Below are 19,562 nucleotides of genomic sequence, written 5' to 3'. Positions count from 1 at the left end.
TCACAGCGCCTTCACAGACCGTTGACTTTCAGGAGGTGCAGACAATTGTTGCTGGTACTGTGGGGGCGTGCGGGTCACAGTACAGAAATCAAAGGCCGGGGGGCACCGAAGCACAGACTGCTATGCGGAGTTTGTGTCACTGTACTGGGGCTACATTTACTGGCTGCTCAGGTTCGTGGAACTTCAAGGATCGCGCTCCCCTGAAAATAAATACTTATGTAAAAAGGAGTTCACGTATCGAACTCGCACCATTAAAAGAATTCAAGCAGAAGGCGCTGATAAGTCGTGGCTGCCCCAGTTCTACGGAGCTGGGTCTGCTGACCTTGGAAGGATGAGGCGCCGAGTGGGCCCATCAAGATGTAAACATTGGGCATTCTGGTGGCACTGGTCAGCTACCTTACTGGCGAGGGGATTCTCAGCGGAGATGAATTTACATCGAAATGCAACTCGTAAACACAGAGGATGGTTAGTGACTCCTCTTCGGACTACGTTAAACAGCACTGAGTGAGACGAGCACTCGGGGCTCATTCACAAACATTTTTCGGTGAGTAGAGGTGATCAGGGACTTAAACTTCGGGAGGGGCTCACAGGTCAACGAATGGAGGTCTGGCTAATACTTCAACCAATTGGTGGAGTCATCCTTAAAGCCAATGCAGGAAAATTCAAAGCATTTGAAACAAACTGGTTTAACCAACAGGAAACCTGTTTTAGTGGATTTAACAATTTCGGTAGGCTATTGAGAGGACCTTAAGAAGAGGGAATGAGTGATTGGACAACAACAAAAAGTAAGTTTCTACAAATTGGAGTACAAAGTATTTAATAAGCTGTTTTCCTAAAGTTATTTCAATACAATGCTCTGATTGTCCAAAAATCTTTTTAAGTTAATCTTCAGAAAGATACCCCTACACGTCTGTTGACGAGGGGTACCTTTTCATTCTGCTTGTTGGAACACAGTGTTTTTTTGAGGCCACACGCGTACATGCCTCGGTATATTGATCTAAGTGAGTTAAAGATGATTTCCTGATTTCTGGATGTGTGACTGGCAAGTGTCTGGTTTGATCCCTAATGATCTTGCTTTCCCACTGAGACTGAGTGCCAATCATTTGGGAATATTACCACCAGTTAGGAATCTGGCAGGAATCTGCGGAATTCTGAATCAAAATAATATACATGTTGATACCACCCAACATTGAGCAGTTCTTAAGTGAGATGACTGAGCCACTTCAATATAGGAAGCCACCAGATCTGAAAAACTGATAAAAAGGTAGTTGCCTTGACATACGTTTGCAACAAATGGTGTTTTAGCATGCAAAGGATACACATGTTCCTTCAAGATCCAAGACAAACATAATATGTTGCTGATCGGCAATATCCTGCAAAGAGGTCACTTCAACAGAAACAGAAATGGTGCATATGTGATAGTAACAACCATGCTTTCTATTCTGGTATCGCGCCCACAGCATACAGTGTCAGATCCACTAAGCTATCAATGTTTTAATATCCTACCTGGACAACATGCATTATAAAATGCAAAATATCTTACACATTTCTCCAAAATTCCTTTGAGAAGAATAACTATGTTTCGATTTTCCTTGTTCCTTAATGTCTATACTAATTATACCAATTAGGTTGCCTGGGTAGAGAAAGTGGCAACCCTGACCTGGGGCATCAGAGAGGCACCACACTGGCAATATGGTGACCAGGTTGTCACAGTAACAAATAGTACAAAAGGTAGTGTATTCATTGTGAAATGCCTTTACATGGTCTACTTTGTATACACAGAATCAGAATGATGCTGCTTTTGACAGACCCAGGCTTAGTTGGACTGCAGTATATTTCACAAGCAGTTTGCTGCCAAACTACACTATTTTGAAAAGGCAGGACACAGCCATGCAATGCCTAGGTATATGCAGGTGGACTGCTTTAGAATAGATGCCATTGTAGGTGGAAAACCACACAAGGCATACCTTGAAGCAAATTCTACATTTGTCTCACAATCCGTGGCGGCTCCTCCGCTAGGGCGGAGGAGCGTTGCCCCACTGCCAGCAGCAACCGCTGCAATTCCTTTCCCAAGAAAAGGATAATAAACCAGGTTTATTATCCTTTCCTTGCGAAAGGGGCAGGGTATTGAGGTCACGAGCAGTGAGGGGAGGGCACAGTGCGCTCCCCTCAGAGTCCATGTGTGTTTGGCCAGTCGTCTTGGGCCGACCAAACACACATGCGCAGTGGGCTGGCGAGAGCCTGCACAGGCTACCAGTCTGCCTGGGGGCGCCCTGGCTTGGCACTCCCAGCCAATCCTGACCCTGCTCTGAGCAGCGTCAGGACTGGCGCAGGGAAGGCTGGGAGCCTGTGCCTGCGGTGATGACAAGGGAGAGGAGCGTCGCGGAGCGATGGAGGAGGTAAGTGTTTTTACTTTTTAAATTAATTTTATTAACCGCCCCACCCCCTCCTGCGCACTGCCCACCCACGACTGCTCACAATGCACCCTGAGAGGCATTTGCTTTAGGTGGCAAAGATATGCCTCTTGCTAGACATGCGTTATATGTTCATGCTTCACACTGCTGAGCTTTCTCTCAGTCTACCATTAAGGTAAGATATCTATCTGTTCCCCAACTGAGAAGCAGTTACTGAGGACAATTCTATGTTAAGGAAGGCTACTAAAAACCCATCTAATTTATTGATTAGTTTCATAGCTTTTATGATTTGGTAGTTCAGCACCAATAGGCCTTAGGAAGTTTGGTGAACTTTATAAGCAGCATTCTACTGAATATCTATCCTGCACGTATAGATTTTCAGTATATTTAGACTGCAGAGGTCTTCAAACAGGGGGGCTTGCTTTTATGGAATATATATATATATATATATATATATACTAAACAAATAATAAACCATTAAAAAAAACGTACCTTTTAAAATTTGTTGTTCAGGCAATCGTTATTCAGGGAAAATCTTTGTTTAGACAGTAGTTGTTCAGTACTTCGTTGTAGAGACTTTTTAGTTGTTTAGCAGTAGTGGTTTAGGCAAGTAGTTGTTTAGGACTTAGTTGTTCAGGATGTTTCCCAGTTTTATTGGGAAGTACATCTGTTTTGTTTGGATATATGGTTTCAAAGGTCACTACATGTGCACTATACATGTTAGAGATGAGAGACTATAAATAACAAACATAGAAGAAAGATATATGCACTGTGAACAAGACCGAGAGGTTGAAACACGTCGGTGGTGATGGTTGGTGATGCACATATTTGATTAAATAGCAAAGAAAACTTTCCTGGAGTGCAGCGTCATAACTGGTTACAGTTTTGTTTTACAATAAATTGGGAGGAAGGGTCCATTCCCCACGTTGGCACCAGCATAATATGCGCGCCACAATGAGGACCACTTGTTGTTAAAATATATACACACCCACATTTACAAGACTACATATATAAAATTAACTATGGCTTGACCTTCCACCCTGCACCACTAACCCGCCCCCACCCACCTCTCTCTGCTCCCCACTCCTTCTGTGTGCTGGGAGAAGACAGGGGACTGAGTTGCCTGACTGTAACAGATGAATTACTTTAATTATTGCATACTTTGTAGCCCTTTGTTAAAGGAGAGCATACCCTGAATTTATACTTCCCTAGACAATCTGACTTTTGTCCCAAAGGCCGGGACATTTATGTAATGATCTGACTGACCTTTGTCATAAAAACAGGAACAGTTGTTTAAAATTAATAGAAGCGTTGGGACACCGAGACAGTCCTCTAAAAACCAGGACTGTCCGGGGAAATCCGGGACGTCTGGTCACCCTACTCAGATTACCCTCGAATAGTAGGAGCAATATGCTCAGAAAGATAGGAGCAGCAAAGTGCAACAGGAGTGGGGAAGGGTCACTGGACGCCAGAAATGTGCTTTATATTTTAAATCTCAGACTAAGGTGGAAGTAGCAGTACTGTTGTAGCATAGGAACTTGCATGGCCACCAATGGTGGGGAAAAAGAAAATGACAAGTCCCAGAATTCAAGTTGCCATTGGCTAAAATGTTGACAGTCTCATAAATGAGGTGGGAGGGAAACACCCTCACGCCGACTCCTAAACAACGAAGTCCTGGTTAACGAAAGCAGAACAACGCTTTCCTTAAACACGACTTAGTTGTTTTGTGCCTGAACCACGCATGTGCTGAACAACGCCATGCGTGGTTAAGGCACAAACAAGGGAGTCGGCTGAGGAGGACCACGAGGCGACGACTCAGGTAAGCGGGCGGGGGGGTCAGGGTTTTAGTTTTTGGGGCAGGGGTGGGGGGTCGGGGTATTTTCTGGTTTGGGGGGGGTTGGGGTTTTAGGTTTAGGACCTGGGGGTGGCGGTATTTTCTGGTTTAGGGGGTGGGGGGGTTGGGGTTTAGGGGGTGGGGTGTCGGGGTATTTTCTGGTTTAGGGCCAGGGGGCGGGGTGGTTGTTTGGGGTTTTAGGTTTAGGGGTGGGGTGTCGGGGTATTTTCTGGTTTAGGGGTGGGGGCCGGGATTTTAGGTTTAGGGGTGGGGGGTCAGGGTATTTTCTGGTTTAGGGGCAGGGGTGGGGGGGTCGGGGTTTTAGGTTTAGGGGCGGGGGTGGGGGGTCGGAATATTTTCTGGTTTAGGGCCGGGGGTGGGGGGTTGGGGTTTTAGGGGTGGGTTGGGGGGTCGGGTAATTTTAGGGGCAGGTTGGGGGGATTTAGGTTTAGGGGCAGGGTGGGGGGGCTCTGAGTAGTTTTAGGGGTGGGGGTTGGGGTACTTTAGGTTTCAGGGAAGGGTGGGGGTTAGGGTTGTTTTGGGGGTCAGTTTTAGGGGTGGGAGTGGGGGGTTGGGGTTTTAGGTTTTAGGGGTGGGTTGGGGGTCGGGTAATTTTAGGGGGTGGGGTAGGGGTTGGGGGGGTTTAGGGCAGGGTGGGGGGCTCGGAGTAGTTTTAGTGGTGGGGGTACTTTAGGTTTCAGGGATGGGGTGGGGGTTGGGGTTGTTTTGGGGGTAGGGTGGGGGTCAGTTTTACGGGTGGGGCGGAGGGCAGGGGTAGTTTTAGGGGCAAGGGTGGGGGGTTTGTGTGGTTTTAGGGTGGTTGAGGGGGTCGCAGTAATTTTTAGGGGTGGGGGGCCAGGGGGGACGCATGCAAGAACAATGGATGCCTATCACCAATGCCTTTACCAGGAATGCCTTTACCACGAAAAATCGTGGTAAAGGCATTAGTGGTAACAACGAGGTCGTTGTTCCGGCATTCGTTGTTCCGGCATTCGTTGTTCTGGCAGGCGTGGTTCCGACATACAACCGAGGTGGGATCCTTTGATCAGCTACACAGTGGACTCGAGCTGGGACCACACACTTTATAAATCTGTGCAAACAAGATGTAATTGTGATGGACAAACGTGACGCACCAACCTTCTGTCACCATTGACCGTTTGCTAGATTTTACTTTCTTTCAAAATATTTTTTTACTGTTGTAATCAGGACTTCCTCTGTCTCAAAAATTTCCTGGGCATTTTTATACTCTTGTGGTCTGTTGCAAAAGAACGCGTTTTACAGAACCTATGCAGTTTATCCTAAAACATATTTTACATTTTTTCGGAAATGTCATAGGCTTGGTTCTAACTCTATATTATTAGAATTTATATCTCGAAATGTCCTGCTCAGCCAAGATTGATGGCAACATTTTTATCCCTTGAGCAAAAAATTTTTTTTGATGCCCCTCCTTCTCTCCCCCCCTCTTCCCTTCTCCCCCCCCCCCCCTCTTCCCTTCTCCCCCCGCCGCAGTGGGGGCCTTTCTCAACACTTCTAAGGACGGTTTGATGCCCCTCCTATGTGACGTCATAGGTAGGTGCTTAGAATGTATGCCTCTCTAGCCATGCCTCACCCCGTGCCCATCCATCCCAGTCGGTGACCACTCTGAATGTAGGCACTACAAGGAGGCCTTTGCTGCCTGCTGCAGTTCTCAGTCAGGTGCTTATGGCTGGAGTCATTTTCTCAAATGTTCTAAATCCAATGCACTCATAGATTGTTAGCCAGTGTGGTTTGTACAACACTGGTGAAATGTGGTAGGACTTTGTGCTTTTAGGCCTCATTATGGTATTGGATTGTCTATAATCGACCAACTACATATTCTGGTGTCCCAAGATATTGTGCTTCGCAGTGAGGCAATGTGTGCATCAAAGACTGTTCATTTCTTTCAAAGATTAATGGCAGCAACGTACAGAGGAAGTTAACAAATTAGCTACAATATTTGGTTAGTACTTACTGTGTGAAAGATGGATTCAGTTTGAACATCAGCTCCCAGCGTTTTACTCTAACCTAAGATGGGTCCTGCATATTTTGATTTTAGGTAACCAGATCTTTCAACTCGCTCGGTGCCACCATCTTCTACCTTCAACACCTTAGGTTCAACAACAATAACTAGATGTACATATAACCTTTACCTTAATAACCATATTAGTGACACAATGCTAGGCTAGGCTGGATTTTGCAGCAACTGACATTGTTCATTCTCAAACAGGGATTAAAAAAAATTAGTTTGTTTCAATTTATTCTCCATATGCACAGTGTCCTCATGCAAAAGGCTTGGTGACACTGGCGCTCTTCATCACGACCTGCATCAAGGCACTCTTCCTCTCAGTGCTGCAGAAATGAGTTGACATATTGATGGAGGAACAGAAATCCTGTCCACATCTTGCATCAGGGGTCGTCCTTTATTTGATGCTTCACCCCGCAGATGAAATGACACCTTCTTCACTCCTTTGATCAACGCTTGTACTTTGGGCATCTGAAGTCTAATTTGTTCTTGGATCACAGTTAACTTGCAATATATGCTTACGTTTTTAGGTCTGGTGTTAAGCAAGACCTTCTTTTTATTTTACTAAAATTAGTTATACACACTGGTATAAACAGCCTTTCAGCTACTTGTCCTCACCCATTGGTGTGTTCTTATGTCATTCACATTTTGCTTCCACCCACTACAGCATGGGCAGTGCGTCCGCCTAATTCAGCCAGTGGTTAACTTCACTTTGAGTGACTGCATGTTAGCGCTTTCACAAGGGGCACATCTTCAGTGCCATTGTTTTAGTTTTTACTTTATTTTAAGTTTAGTGTTGCCTATGCTTGTAGGGTGAGATGTCCTAGAAGGATCACTTTCTACAAGATGAGAGCACAGGGCACTTTCCAGCTTTATGAGTTAAGCTCTCCTGCCAATGCTGTTGTAAATTTCTTTTGAAGTTCTTTGTTTTTGTGACTGCTGCTTTTTCACACCATACAAGCAACTCACATGAGCTCTGAATATAAGCTTAAGATGGTGAATATCTCTGTCTTTGCAATCCTGCATGTATCTTTCTTTTTCTCTTTCCCTTTCTTTCTTTTTTCCATTTTCTTTCCTTTTTTCCTTATTTCCTTTATCTTTTGTTCCTGCTTTCTTCTTTCTTTCCTTTTTGCGTTCCTCTTTTTCTTTCCTTTCTGCTTTCTTCTCCTTTTTCTTTTTTTCCTTTTATCCCCTTTTTTTTCCTTTTTTGCGAGAGGCTGACAGGTCAATGCCAGACTGAGTGGCTCTTTTACGTCTCCGTTAGTCAAGACATAGGAGTATTCAACCATTCACCCAATAGTCAGTGGTTCTGTGATTCACATTTTACTTCCACACACTCCAGCATGCATCCAGGGGCAGTGTCTTAGTCCACTCCAGCCACTGGCCGTCTTCACCATGCGTTATGGTTTGCTGCCCTTTCACAAGGAGCACATCAACACACACTGTAGCTCCCTTCAGTACCAGGGAGTACTACATGCAATGTGTGCATTTTTTTAGACCAAAAAAACATTCTTGCCTTTAGCCAATATTTTTGTTTAGGTTTGCTGAGGAACTGGCATCTTCCAAAACAAGAAAGTTTTGCAAAAAACATGAAACAACAAGAATTGCCAAGAGGCTGGTGGCCAACACCTGCTCTATTGACTTTGGCAATGCTTGTGTTTTTTTTTTTTATTTTATTTTTTTTTATATTTGGTAAGACATCTAATAAACATGCAGGTCTACAGAACATATTCCAAATAGCCTCAAAGAGGGCCATTTCACCTATATTTTGGCGTGAGTAGGTGTGACTTACTCTTCTGGTACCGGTGGCTTCCTCTTGGGACTAAGAGTAGCTCAATGCTGTATCTGTGAATCAACCACTCATGTTTTTTCTTCACGCTTCAAATTACTGGTTATTTTTTTCCAACTCGAGTGTTGGAGACTTCAAACACAGCAATTCAACCAAGAATCGACAGACTGTTCTGCCACGAGGCCCTGTTAACATGTGCCTGTGTTATTTTATAGCCTTTAAAACCACCGAGGAACTGTGCTAGGAAATGGCCCTGCCTCCTGGGACCAGGCTGGGAATCTGGGCTTTTCCTGTTTCTGGCCCAACAATGCCTCATTCACTGCTTTGGACAATAGTGATCTGAATATCAGGTTGTGTGCCCTGGGACTGCACAAGAAACCGCAAGGCATCGCATCCCAGAACATATTTTAAAGTGAGGTGTGCACCGAACGAGTTTCAGGATGAGGCCTCTAATGCCATTTTGATAGAGGACGGGGCGTTCTCCGGGAGATCAGGTGACTGAAATTACGTGGTCTCGTGGGATCAGGCTGGAATGCAAACCGTGTTGTAACACCTTCAGTGAACAATGTCTCCATTCACCTCCTTGGACAGTAAAGAGATGTATCTGGGTTATGTATTGCCCATGGAAGGGAGGGAGACAGACCTATTTACAGCTGAATAAAGGTGTGCTCCTAAGAGGAAGGGGTATTGGTGCTGCTGAACAAAAGATTAGTATAATGCTACATTTTGTAGTAAAGGTACAATTAGCATCCTTCGGTTTCATCCCTGAGTGTTTACTTGTTATGAGCCACAAGGTTGTACACAGGTTATAAAATAGTAATACAGTCGTTGTTGTAATTAGGGGGCTGCCGAATTGTAGCTTCACAGCAAAGTATACAGATTTTGTATTTTTGTAAAGTTTGTGTACTTAGCTCAAATTTGCTTATTTGGGAACATTTTCCTGCATTTTTTTCCCTAGAAGACTGTCCATGCAAAAGCAATTTTGCGGGAACATTTTCTGGTTAGAGCAGGTTTCTAGACTTTCTGCCCCCTTCCCCCAAAGTATCCAATGGTATGTATAATCCAGTCACATAAAGAAGTTTGGACCCATCCATATAGTCAGTTCCATAATAATTTAGGAGTGTTTTAAATAAATCCCGAAGCTAGTGTAGGTTGTGTGCTTGCACATTTCTTTACGACGGAATGTTCTAGAACATATACATACAGAATAAATGGCTGTGGTAATTCAGTCAAAGGCTGCAACAGATAACTAACGAACACTAGGGCCAGACCCAGAAAGAAAAGTGACAAATGAGTGTGAGGAACACGGTATAAAATTGAAGATGTAATGATTGTTAGGAAGAGCTGCCCTTCAAATAAATATGGCCTTATTATGTTTATTTATGGGAATGGGAAATATCAAAAAGGCTTTTTGAACTCCTTTGAAAATCACCCAAAGCTCTCGACTATCGTATCTTTTTTTTTTTTGGCCAACAACCTCTCTGAAATAATACAGTTCTAAACATAAAGGAAGTGATTTTGCATAGCTTTTGACTCTGAAAGAATCACAGAATTCCTATTTTATCCAATCATAAATAGCCTACTGGCTGCTGCTACTGTCCTCGCCCCTGAAACAAAGGGTAGTGCTAGCCGTGACAAAAGGCGAGAACGGATTCCAAGTTCCAAGGATTTTTGGCAGTCCTGGCGAAATAGCAGCTTGCCCTTGGAGGTCTCAATCCCTTCCAATAAATAAAGTCATTGTAAAAGTATCAATATCTACCCTGATTTGTAGGTCAGAAATTAAATTACTGTGTGCTGCTTTCCTCTCGAGGGACAAGGCAAACTCGACCTGCACTGCATGAGCTATCTGCGTAGTATCTACATGTCTGAAACCTACCTATGCAAAGCTCTTATCAGCAAATTTACCTTTTGTGGCGCTTCTCCGTGCGGAATGACTTTGTGGAGGAAAAAATACCGGTTTCGTGATGTGTGTCTCTGTAGGGCCATGTTTTTTTTAGTTAAGCATGGAAACACGTAAAATAGTCAGTTGCACAATTCAGGACTTGATCTCAAAACGACAACCTTCACAAACTATGCGATGTTGTGAAGTGCTCCTTAGAACTTTGCATCGATTGTAAAGATAACTTTTTCACTCAAGGTGATAACTGGTATGAATCTGTAACTCTGTTTTATGTACAAATGTGAACTGTTGTCTTTGATAAGGTAACGCTAGTGATGCGAACAATATACATCTGCATTACAAAAATTTACTTTTCAATCCCTTGCTCCCTGCATTCGGTGCTTCCATTAGCTTCCCCTCCTCCAGACCCGTTCTGTTTTTATTTCTTCTCTGGTTTATTTGCTTGAGCTTGGACAGAACAGCAAGAGCTCTCTCAGTTGTTCAATTTCAAGCGACTACAACCCCAAAAACCCGACTTCTATTGCTAAAAATAGAGAGTAATTTAATGAGCAAAACGAACCCATAACATCAAAAAACCAATAAGGACCTGGAGCACGAATTTTTAAAGTTTAAAATAAAAGTAGCACCAAAAAGTGTTAAGCGCCAACAGTGGTCACCGGGTTGCTCTTGACCAGGACATAGGCACGGCTTAAGTTGCGCGGGTCAGATACAGAAACTAAGTTTGTCCCTTTGGGAATTTGTTGTGATGTAGACTCTGAAATGGCAGCCAGACTTCCTTAGTTGGGGGAAGTAGAAGGCTGTGGCCACAAAGGGCTCCACAAGGCCAGAGAGGCAGCGGACAAGGCCCTGGTGAAACAGGTGACTTTTGATGGGAAAACTCAGAGCGGGAGAAATTAAGATTTCACACCCAAGATAGGCCCCTCATTGGCCTGATACTTTTGCTGCCTCCGCCCAGTCTTCGCTACACAGATTTCTGCAGCAAGGCAAGTCCATATCCCAACAGGGCTCCATGAGGTCAGATGCCTTCTTAGCGACCTACCGAAGCTGAATTCACGTTATTCAACAAGGCATTTTAAGATGCATTCTGTTCACTATACTTTGGTGGACAACGGAATATTAACCACTGGCCCAAATAGGTAAAGGATAACACCTTTCTCACCTCTTTTTATGCTGTAGCACTTCTTAATCTTCTGTCCCTTTTCAAAACCTTCACTTTTGCACTAGTTGAGGTCCTATAAGCCGCACTGGGCACCATGCCAGATTTAAGAAAGTAAAAGTGATCCGAATTAGATTGCAACAAGATGAACATACTGTTCTTGTCAATTGCACTTCCTGGCTATGTTGTTTCAGGTGGCCAAGTACAGCCCCCTCCCACCCTCACACTTGATCAAGTGTCAATTAACCTGTGCAAAGTTTTTGATTATGTAACTACCACTTAAAACATGTATTTCTGTATGTAAGTCCACATTTCTGATGTGTGTGTGTGTGTGTGTGTGTGTGTGTGTATATATAACCAAGGCTACTACACCACAAGGACAACCAAATATGCCCACGGGACAGGGGTAAATATCTTCAAACAATAACAAATTGTCACCTGGGACTCGTTTCAACAGAGACATTTTGCCCAAAAGTCTAGAAGCTCTGATTACTCAAAATGGTTAATTGTTAGTGGATTAAGTGATAATCTTACTTAAACATAGGCACTATGGCCAAACTTTCATTAATGCATTAGTCAAAACTGGATTCTTATTTCGAAATATCTGTCTTTATATCCATTCAGTTCATAACACAATCAAATATATTAGTGTGCATGAGGGACTCCTGAAGTGCAGACGACGCAGTGCTCACATAAACAAATATACATAACATAAAAACAATACAATACACTGTTTAAATCCCAATTGCGTTAAAATAGGGATAGCCTGATGCTCAGTGCTTCTCCCTATGAATATACATATTCCTTATGCCATGTTGGAAGACCTGGTCGATGTTTCGACCTCTAATCATTTACGAGGTCTCCTCAGGACACTGTCGCCACCCCTAACACATACCTACTGGGCAAAAAGGTCCCTTATTTGTATCACTTCCACAATGCTAACTTTTCTAATTAATACATGCCAACATCATCTATGAGACTTTCAAAAAGCATTACTCTTGCAAATATTGTCTCAGTGGTTGTCACTCTATAGCAAGTCCACGTTATGGGGCCTCACTCCAAAGACTCCCACATCCACCTCGCAGCTTGTCGTCTCCACGTTTGTCGAACGTAGCCGAGACTTAGCATCCAGGGCAGCTGAGTCTTCTGCTGGTTCCAGGCCTGAAAATGTACCTGGTATAGTGATACTCACCAGTGAGTGATGGGAGAAATGGGCATAGAATCCATCCTTGCTTTGTATTAAGATACAGAACGTACAAGAGTAAGTGAGGAAGAAGAGTTCTATTCTGTAGGGCGTTGTCAAACATGTCTATATCCTGAAGAAACACGATATTAATTGCTGAAAGTGGAATCCTGTCACCCAGTGCAACCCCAGATTACATATAGGATGCAAGATTACTTAATTTACAAGACAGTATGTCATATCATTAAAACACAATAAATACCTAAAGATACTGACTACAGCGCTAACTAGTTTAAGTAAAAAACAAATTGACTGTATTTGAATGCTTATGACTTATTCACAGAGCACAGTTTTCTAAGCCCTCATAATTGTGCCAAGCAAGCATTAGTCATGTGAAACTGACTTCCATACAATCGCAAGAGGAGATCGGGTGGGGGGAATGCTTCAAACGCATCTAACCACAGTGAGTATGGGCATGAAAAGGGAATGCAGAAGACTACTGTATTCCATAGTCTGTATTTCTAAGTGAAAGATCAGATCCACTAGTTCTGGATAACGAAACCCTCACCCATTTAATGTGGCATGCTTCATCATAGGCTTTCTCACTCCACCCTGGTAAGATGGCACTTCCAGGGTGGACTCAACCTCGGGAGTATGAGGGAGTTCTATATACATTATAATTCCTGGATGATTGCAGGGATACGGACAAAATACCTTAGGGTAACCCTATAGGATATCCCTTTATTATAAAGTACCCCAGGTGTGGTTGGAAGAACTGCAGCGATGTTTCTGGGTACTATGACCCTCACACCTATTAATCTGTTCAAGGGAGTATGACTTTCATATCTATTTCCCTGCCAACATGTTTCCGCCCATAAACAAGCCTAATTAGCGGTCAGAACAGCCAGAACTATTGGACCGGGTCTTTGACCTAGGGACACTTAATATGGAATACAATATTTTTAGCCATTCCCTTTTTAATGCCCCACACTCATTGTTGTTAGATGAAACTGCCACCCCTTTCTAAAAAAACATTTCCCCATAACAGTCACGCAGTGCCACAGTTTAGTTCCACCACACTTCCCCCCCCCCCATCGAAGTACAAATGCGGCTTATCCTTAGTGACTCATACTCGCTCCAAAACATCTTCTTATGTCCATCTTTGCACTACCCGTGCAAGCGAAATAATCTTTACAACAAAGTCTTTACCATGCAATGTCTATACCACACAGCCTCTCCATGCAGGTAAGCACCACACAGGTAATTATGTATGCCTTTACCACGCAGGTAAGGATTTTTGTATAAATATTATTAAAAGGATTTAGGTGCGTGTAGTGGTAAAGGGAGGTAAGAGTATTTTTAGGGTGGGTGGCGGTAAAGGAAGGTAATGGTAATTTTAGGGATGGGCAGTGGTAAAATCAGGTAAGGGTAAGTTTAGGGATGGGTAGTGGTAAAGTGAGGTTAGGGGTAAATAAAATAAAAACAAGGGTGATTTAGGGGATCCCCTTCCAAAAAAAAAGTATTTCATTGAAATTAAAATATATATGGTTTCACTTTACTGTATCATACTTACCATGCATGGTAAAGGCAGCTGCTTGATAAACGTATACATTCTCCGAGCAACCTTTCAGCAACAGACAACCTTGATCTAGGCAATTATCTAATCATTGTCAGAAACAACGATTTCCATACGGTGTTAATCTGTCCGCACACAACGCACTTTCCATCAGTACCATTGGACAATGCCAACTCGGTACTGCCCTTCAGCTGTCCAATTACGCACTCCATACAACTGTTGACCATAACGACTTGTGATCTATGATTTTCAGCAGCTCTCTTGAGCAATACTGCATCCTATTAACTATTACTGACTATATTGATAAACCTTCCCATCAGAAAACGTTACCAAGAAACTGGGTACCTGTTCTTTCCTGCCACATCTCTGACCAATCTAGTTCCACCCAATGCGATCAATAATCAAACACTTGATGAAATATCACTTATTTCTCCGCAGTGCCCTCAAACACTTCTCCAGCTCCTCCTGTGCATTCTACAGCTGGCATCACCTTCAGTGTCTCAAAAAGAAACCTTAGAAATTAAGCAAATCTATTTTGGTTTGCAACCATGGATTTGGATCCTATTCTCAGCACTGATGTTGTAATGTGGGACGCAGAAGGAGTCGGAAGTCTTGAAGTTACCAGGCATGTCCATCCAAAATGTTTTGTGACCATAGTCCCCAACCTTCTACTCTTGCTGTCCCCGCCGGTGGGAATAGTCAGCAGTTTGCTTCATTCATTCAAGAAATGGAGCACTTCCTATTTTCAGCAAGGGAAGAGGAGCAGAACACCCTCATACTTCGGGGAAGGGAATGTAAAGGAAGCGGTTTCCCTTGAATTTAGGAAAGGGGAACAATCTGCTGTTGCACAATGGCCCTTACTTTCCATGATGCAGAAATACGCTTTGTAGAAATGCCAGTGCCAAAAAAGAAAATGGGTAAAGTTATGTGGCTTTCCCAGGAATACGCCGGTTAATTTGTGACTAGCACAGTTCCTGGAAAGGTTTGTGAATTTGAAAACGTTGGGAGTCTGTACTCCTGCTGAAATGGAAGTCTGGCTCCGAGTGTTTCAATCATTTGTTGTTATTGGTTATGTGAAAATTCTCCATTTCTTTCATACATTGGTTTCACCAGCACGAGCGTAGGCATCCGGTGAGGTTGGCCACCAGTATAAATTTGTACAGACCCAACTACAATGCATGAAAGGCGGTGAACAGAGTTCAGGTGGCCAAAGAATGCAACATGCTACCCCTCAAAAGTAAAGTACAAGATCTCTAATTATGGAAATGGCTGAAGACTCGCTAGTGAAACTACTTGATTCAGGAGCCACTAGAATATTTCATTGCCTTAGCACTTATATTTTCTATAGCACTAACCAAACATTTGTGTAGGTGTGCCCGGGAAGTTACAAATAACAGCTCACTCATTCACCTAACCAAATAGACCTGGTGATTCGTTTTGCTGTGGTCTCAGCAGCCTAGAGATTTGTCACAATGTGTAATACCAAACTCAACCCAGAGAATTGTCAATCCAGACTCTTAGACTGGGGAATTTTCTGAAACTGTCCAATTTCCTAGGCCATAAAAAAAGAGCGGTTCATTTTGCCTTTCACAGATGAAAGATCAACTTTCATTTTTTAAAATGATTTGAATTTGAATTTTCAATACAATGCAGAGTGTCGCCACTCTCTTTAAAAGCATTTTGTAATGATAATGTAACATTATTTTTTTATTGACTTCAATGATAATTCTACATGATAGTTGTATAGGTCACTGTTCCTTCCTCCGTATCAATCTGATTGGCAATAACCGTTCTATACACTGGGCTATATTAGAATTTCTGAATGTAGGTAGAGCTTGAATGAGTGATCTGTTCCACACTAATCCTCTACTGCCTGTAATTGGCCTTGCAGAGCTCATGGTTTCCTGGCTTCTTTCAGGTAGGGCAGGAGGCGACTTGTTAGCTACTTCGTCTAAGATGCGTTATAAACCACACATCCATACATATCATTGATGTAAATACTAAACAGTGTTGATGAGGTGCATTCACGTCTCTGTAAGGTATTGAGAAGAGCTTCTAGTTTTATTGTGACACAGACATTGCTCCCTAATCTAGAGCCTATATTATTTCAAAAAGGTTGAGAGGCATTTTAAGAATTGCTAACTGATGTATGTAAAATATTTGTTGTATTCACATCAATCAATTACAAAATCCACTATTATGAAAAAGAAATGGAAGTAATTTTAACACTTGTAATCAATGAACTTGACGTTGTGCAAAACAACCCGTGTAGTCAAATCATATGTCTTGAGATAGTTCAGTTGCTCTAGATGTTAAGTGAATGTGTGAGGTGAGACTGAAGTGCCCAACCTCAGACAAGAATGATCAAGGAATTTCACCAGTTTGTTGATGGAGGACGACATTTTTTGCGAAAATAAGCACAGCTCTTTGCTGCGTTAACTGCTCGTACCTTATTTTGAATGATGGTTTGATGTAAGTATTTCCATCTCAAGTCCAGTAAATATGGGGTGGGGTGCTCTCAAGTTTCAAATCTGTAGCTGCAGAGTGGTGAACCGGTGTGAGGTCGCAACTTGGTCTTCTCAGCCCTTCTCAGCAATTTGGATGTACAAAAGTCGTAATCATAGATATTTAATTTTAACGACTGCTCCCAAGTCAGATTCAAGATGAGCTTGTTTGACGTGAAACGTGTCGAGAACCAGGAGGATATGGTGAGCAAATCATTGCGGAATTTCAAAATAGTAACAAAGGGACTATTCTTATTGTTAAGCTTATTACCAAAATTCGGCTATTGCTCCAAGTGTCTGGGCTCTAAAACTGGAATATTATCAACCAAGGATATCCCGCAAGCAGCTAATGCACCATGCTGCGAAACATAGAGAGTATAGGAATTTCCTGGAGGCTAAATGAGGGCGGCGGGTGGCAGCGCATACCACTTCTTCACCACTTGAACTGAAGATGAGAGCCCCCTTGATCGTTTCTTCAATGTCGAGCAATCATGAGCCTGATGTCAGTGGCAGAACGCAGCAATCTATTTGACTTGGGATGTAGAAACACTTCTTGTGCATAAGGTGAGTAGTCCACCCTGATTAAATGCCTGATGTCTAAGACAAAGGCTGGACCGTGTTGAGCTTTTATTTAAAGGAAGGCATTGAAATCCAACCCTTATCCCTCATGGCTAGCCCTGTCTTTGAGCTTGCATGTCCAGCCTCGAGCGCTTCCATTCCTTGCCATCCTTAATGTGTCACTAGCATCAAGCATCACTCCTCTGGATTTTATTTACATTAATTCAAATAATGAGTAACTGTGATCTTGTTTCAGTCCTCTTCCCTTTTCTATAAATTTTTGCTCCTTGAGTAGATGATCTTATGAGAGGAAAAAGAGTGGAAACATGACTTCCCCCTCTGTTTTTCTTTAATTCAAAAAGGATTTATGAGTTGATTTGTGTGGCCTTATTCACACTGATGATACAACCCCATTGGTGTTTGACATACTTTTCCTTTATTTGAAGGCCAAACCATTTCCGTTTCTGAGTTTTTAAGCTATTTGCAACTATCTCATTCCCTTCAAGACCTCCACTAGGATTCAGAATATCCAAAATGTGGACAAGAACCAATTTATCATATTTTTAGGGGTAGCACTCCAGTCCTGCTGACTTTAGCTTCCTTTTATTCATAATCTCCCCACTGTTACTAAAGTGATATTGTTCTTTCCACTGCCTTCCTTCGAGTCGTTGAGTTCACCAATTCAAGAAGAGTTCAATTTTCTCTAGAATCATGGCCAATTTGTTGAAAAGAAGGAACCAGGGTACTTGGTGGTTTTCTGTTGTCCTCTAAGTGACCCTTGATTGTGAATCTGCTTCCCTTTTCTGTTTTGAATGTCTTTGGTTTCACCTGCCGTGATGATGTACCACCTTTTGATGGAGATCTTTATGGATCGAAGAGGAACACTTCAACTACCCAAATGTCATGCAGTGCGGTTTCGGTGTTAAAAGAACAGAAACATTTGAGATTTAGCATTAGCTCACTCTCTGCACATAACACATTTTTAATCAGATCAACAACTGCACACTTTCAAACTATATTTGCTGGCTTTAAAATTACATCCTTGAAATATTTGTAGTAAATACATTTCTTGCAATCACATTATAGTAAATGAAGTATATGACAAATTACTTAATAAGATACAACCACTCCCAATGGAGAGTCCTATAACTATAAAAAGTACCTGAAAATCATACATTTTATTGATCTCTGTCCAAAAACATTTTTATTAGATTTTGACAATTGAGAAGTGAAATGTAAGAGCAAGGAATAGGGGAGGTCAAGCAGGAGATGATTGTCAAAAGCACATAATCATCATAATCATAGTAAAATAGTGTAAAGGTGCCTGGCAGCCTTGTGCACAAATAGAGACAAAATGACAAATAGCAATTTAGATCAATAATTATCCAAAACTAATGTTAACCTAGCCAACATTTCCTAAACCTTTCTAGGTGCAGTCGGGGACAAGCAATATTTACAATGTATGAGTGAAATGATAATTTACATTAGATAGAACATAATTTTGTATATTAGATCTATAAATTTGTTCTGTAGACAATAACATTTTTATTTTATTGATGATGTATTGCTGTTTATAAGCAGGCTAAGTTCGTAAAACTGGACGTTATAAAGCGAGAATGAAATTATGTATTGTTACAAAAGGAAACCTACTTGGATTCTCTGTGTGTTTAAAATCCTAGATCAGTGATTCCCAACCTGTGGTCCAGGGACCCCTGCGGGTCCGCAAAGCCTTATCAGGGGGTCCATGACTGCTTAGAAAATGTAATAATATTAATAGTGTAGGTCCCCAGCTTCATTTGGGGGGAGGGGGTCCCCGGATTCCAATAATGATTCAGTGGTGGTCCCTGGGTTCCAGTACTGATAAACTGGGGGTCCACAGAAGTCAAAAGGTTGGGAACCACTGTCCTAGATAACGTAACACCATTAACAATTCTAATTTGTGAATCTTAATAGAAAAAGCCTACAGAACAGATGACTGCTCATAAGGTGTGCCATTATTCATTGAGAGTACCCTATAATAAAATGAAACCAATCTGGTGCCAGTCATTTAATCAAGGCAGAACTGTATGCTATGTGTCTCTCTTCAATGATCATTATAGTGACCTTCTTTAGTTATTTACTGAGAGTACACAATGCAAGGTTTGCCATCCATTTTAGTGGGTGGTGAGAATTTGTTATGATTTAAACGAGTTTCAGTTGAGTTTACAAGTTGTTGAGCGTCCCGGTATGATATAATTCCATTCTGTTCCCATTGCATCACTTTTGTTTAGTGCAGTATTGGCTGTAATTTAAGTTGACTCTACACAATATAATGCAATGTATTGCCTCCCAGATGTGTAATCAATAGACTGCATACAGCTTCGTTTTAATCCTTAGCTTCCATTGTGTCAGCATTTGGAGACAGTAGACCATGTGTCATACCTACATGACTCTTATTGTGTCATGTCTGTGACTACAACTCTTCTGCAGTGATTCATTGGCTCATGATATCACCATTCAGTGACTTCAGGCACACCTGTGTGTGTGTGTGTGTATGTGTGGCATTTACAGATTCCTATTATATATGTATTTGGCAACTGTGGATCACATTGCATGGTTCATTGAATC

General features: G+C 42.2%; 1 protein-coding gene across 4 annotated transcripts in view; it reads left to right on the top strand.

The window, feature by feature from the left end:
* The window catches only part of NCMAP (non-compact myelin associated protein), a 200,488-nt gene that overhangs the window by 13,241 nt on the left and 167,685 nt on the right, over positions 1 to 19,562 (top strand). The gene's annotated exons all lie outside the window — the stretch shown is intronic.

The sequence above is a fragment of the Pleurodeles waltl genome, chromosome 3_1, assembly GCF_031143425.1.
Source record: "Pleurodeles waltl isolate 20211129_DDA chromosome 3_1, aPleWal1.hap1.20221129, whole genome shotgun sequence".
Taxonomy (NCBI): domain Eukaryota; kingdom Metazoa; phylum Chordata; class Amphibia; order Caudata; family Salamandridae; genus Pleurodeles; species Pleurodeles waltl.
The sequence above is the reverse complement of the archived record's forward strand: the minus strand, read 5'-3'. Positions and strand labels throughout refer to the sequence as shown.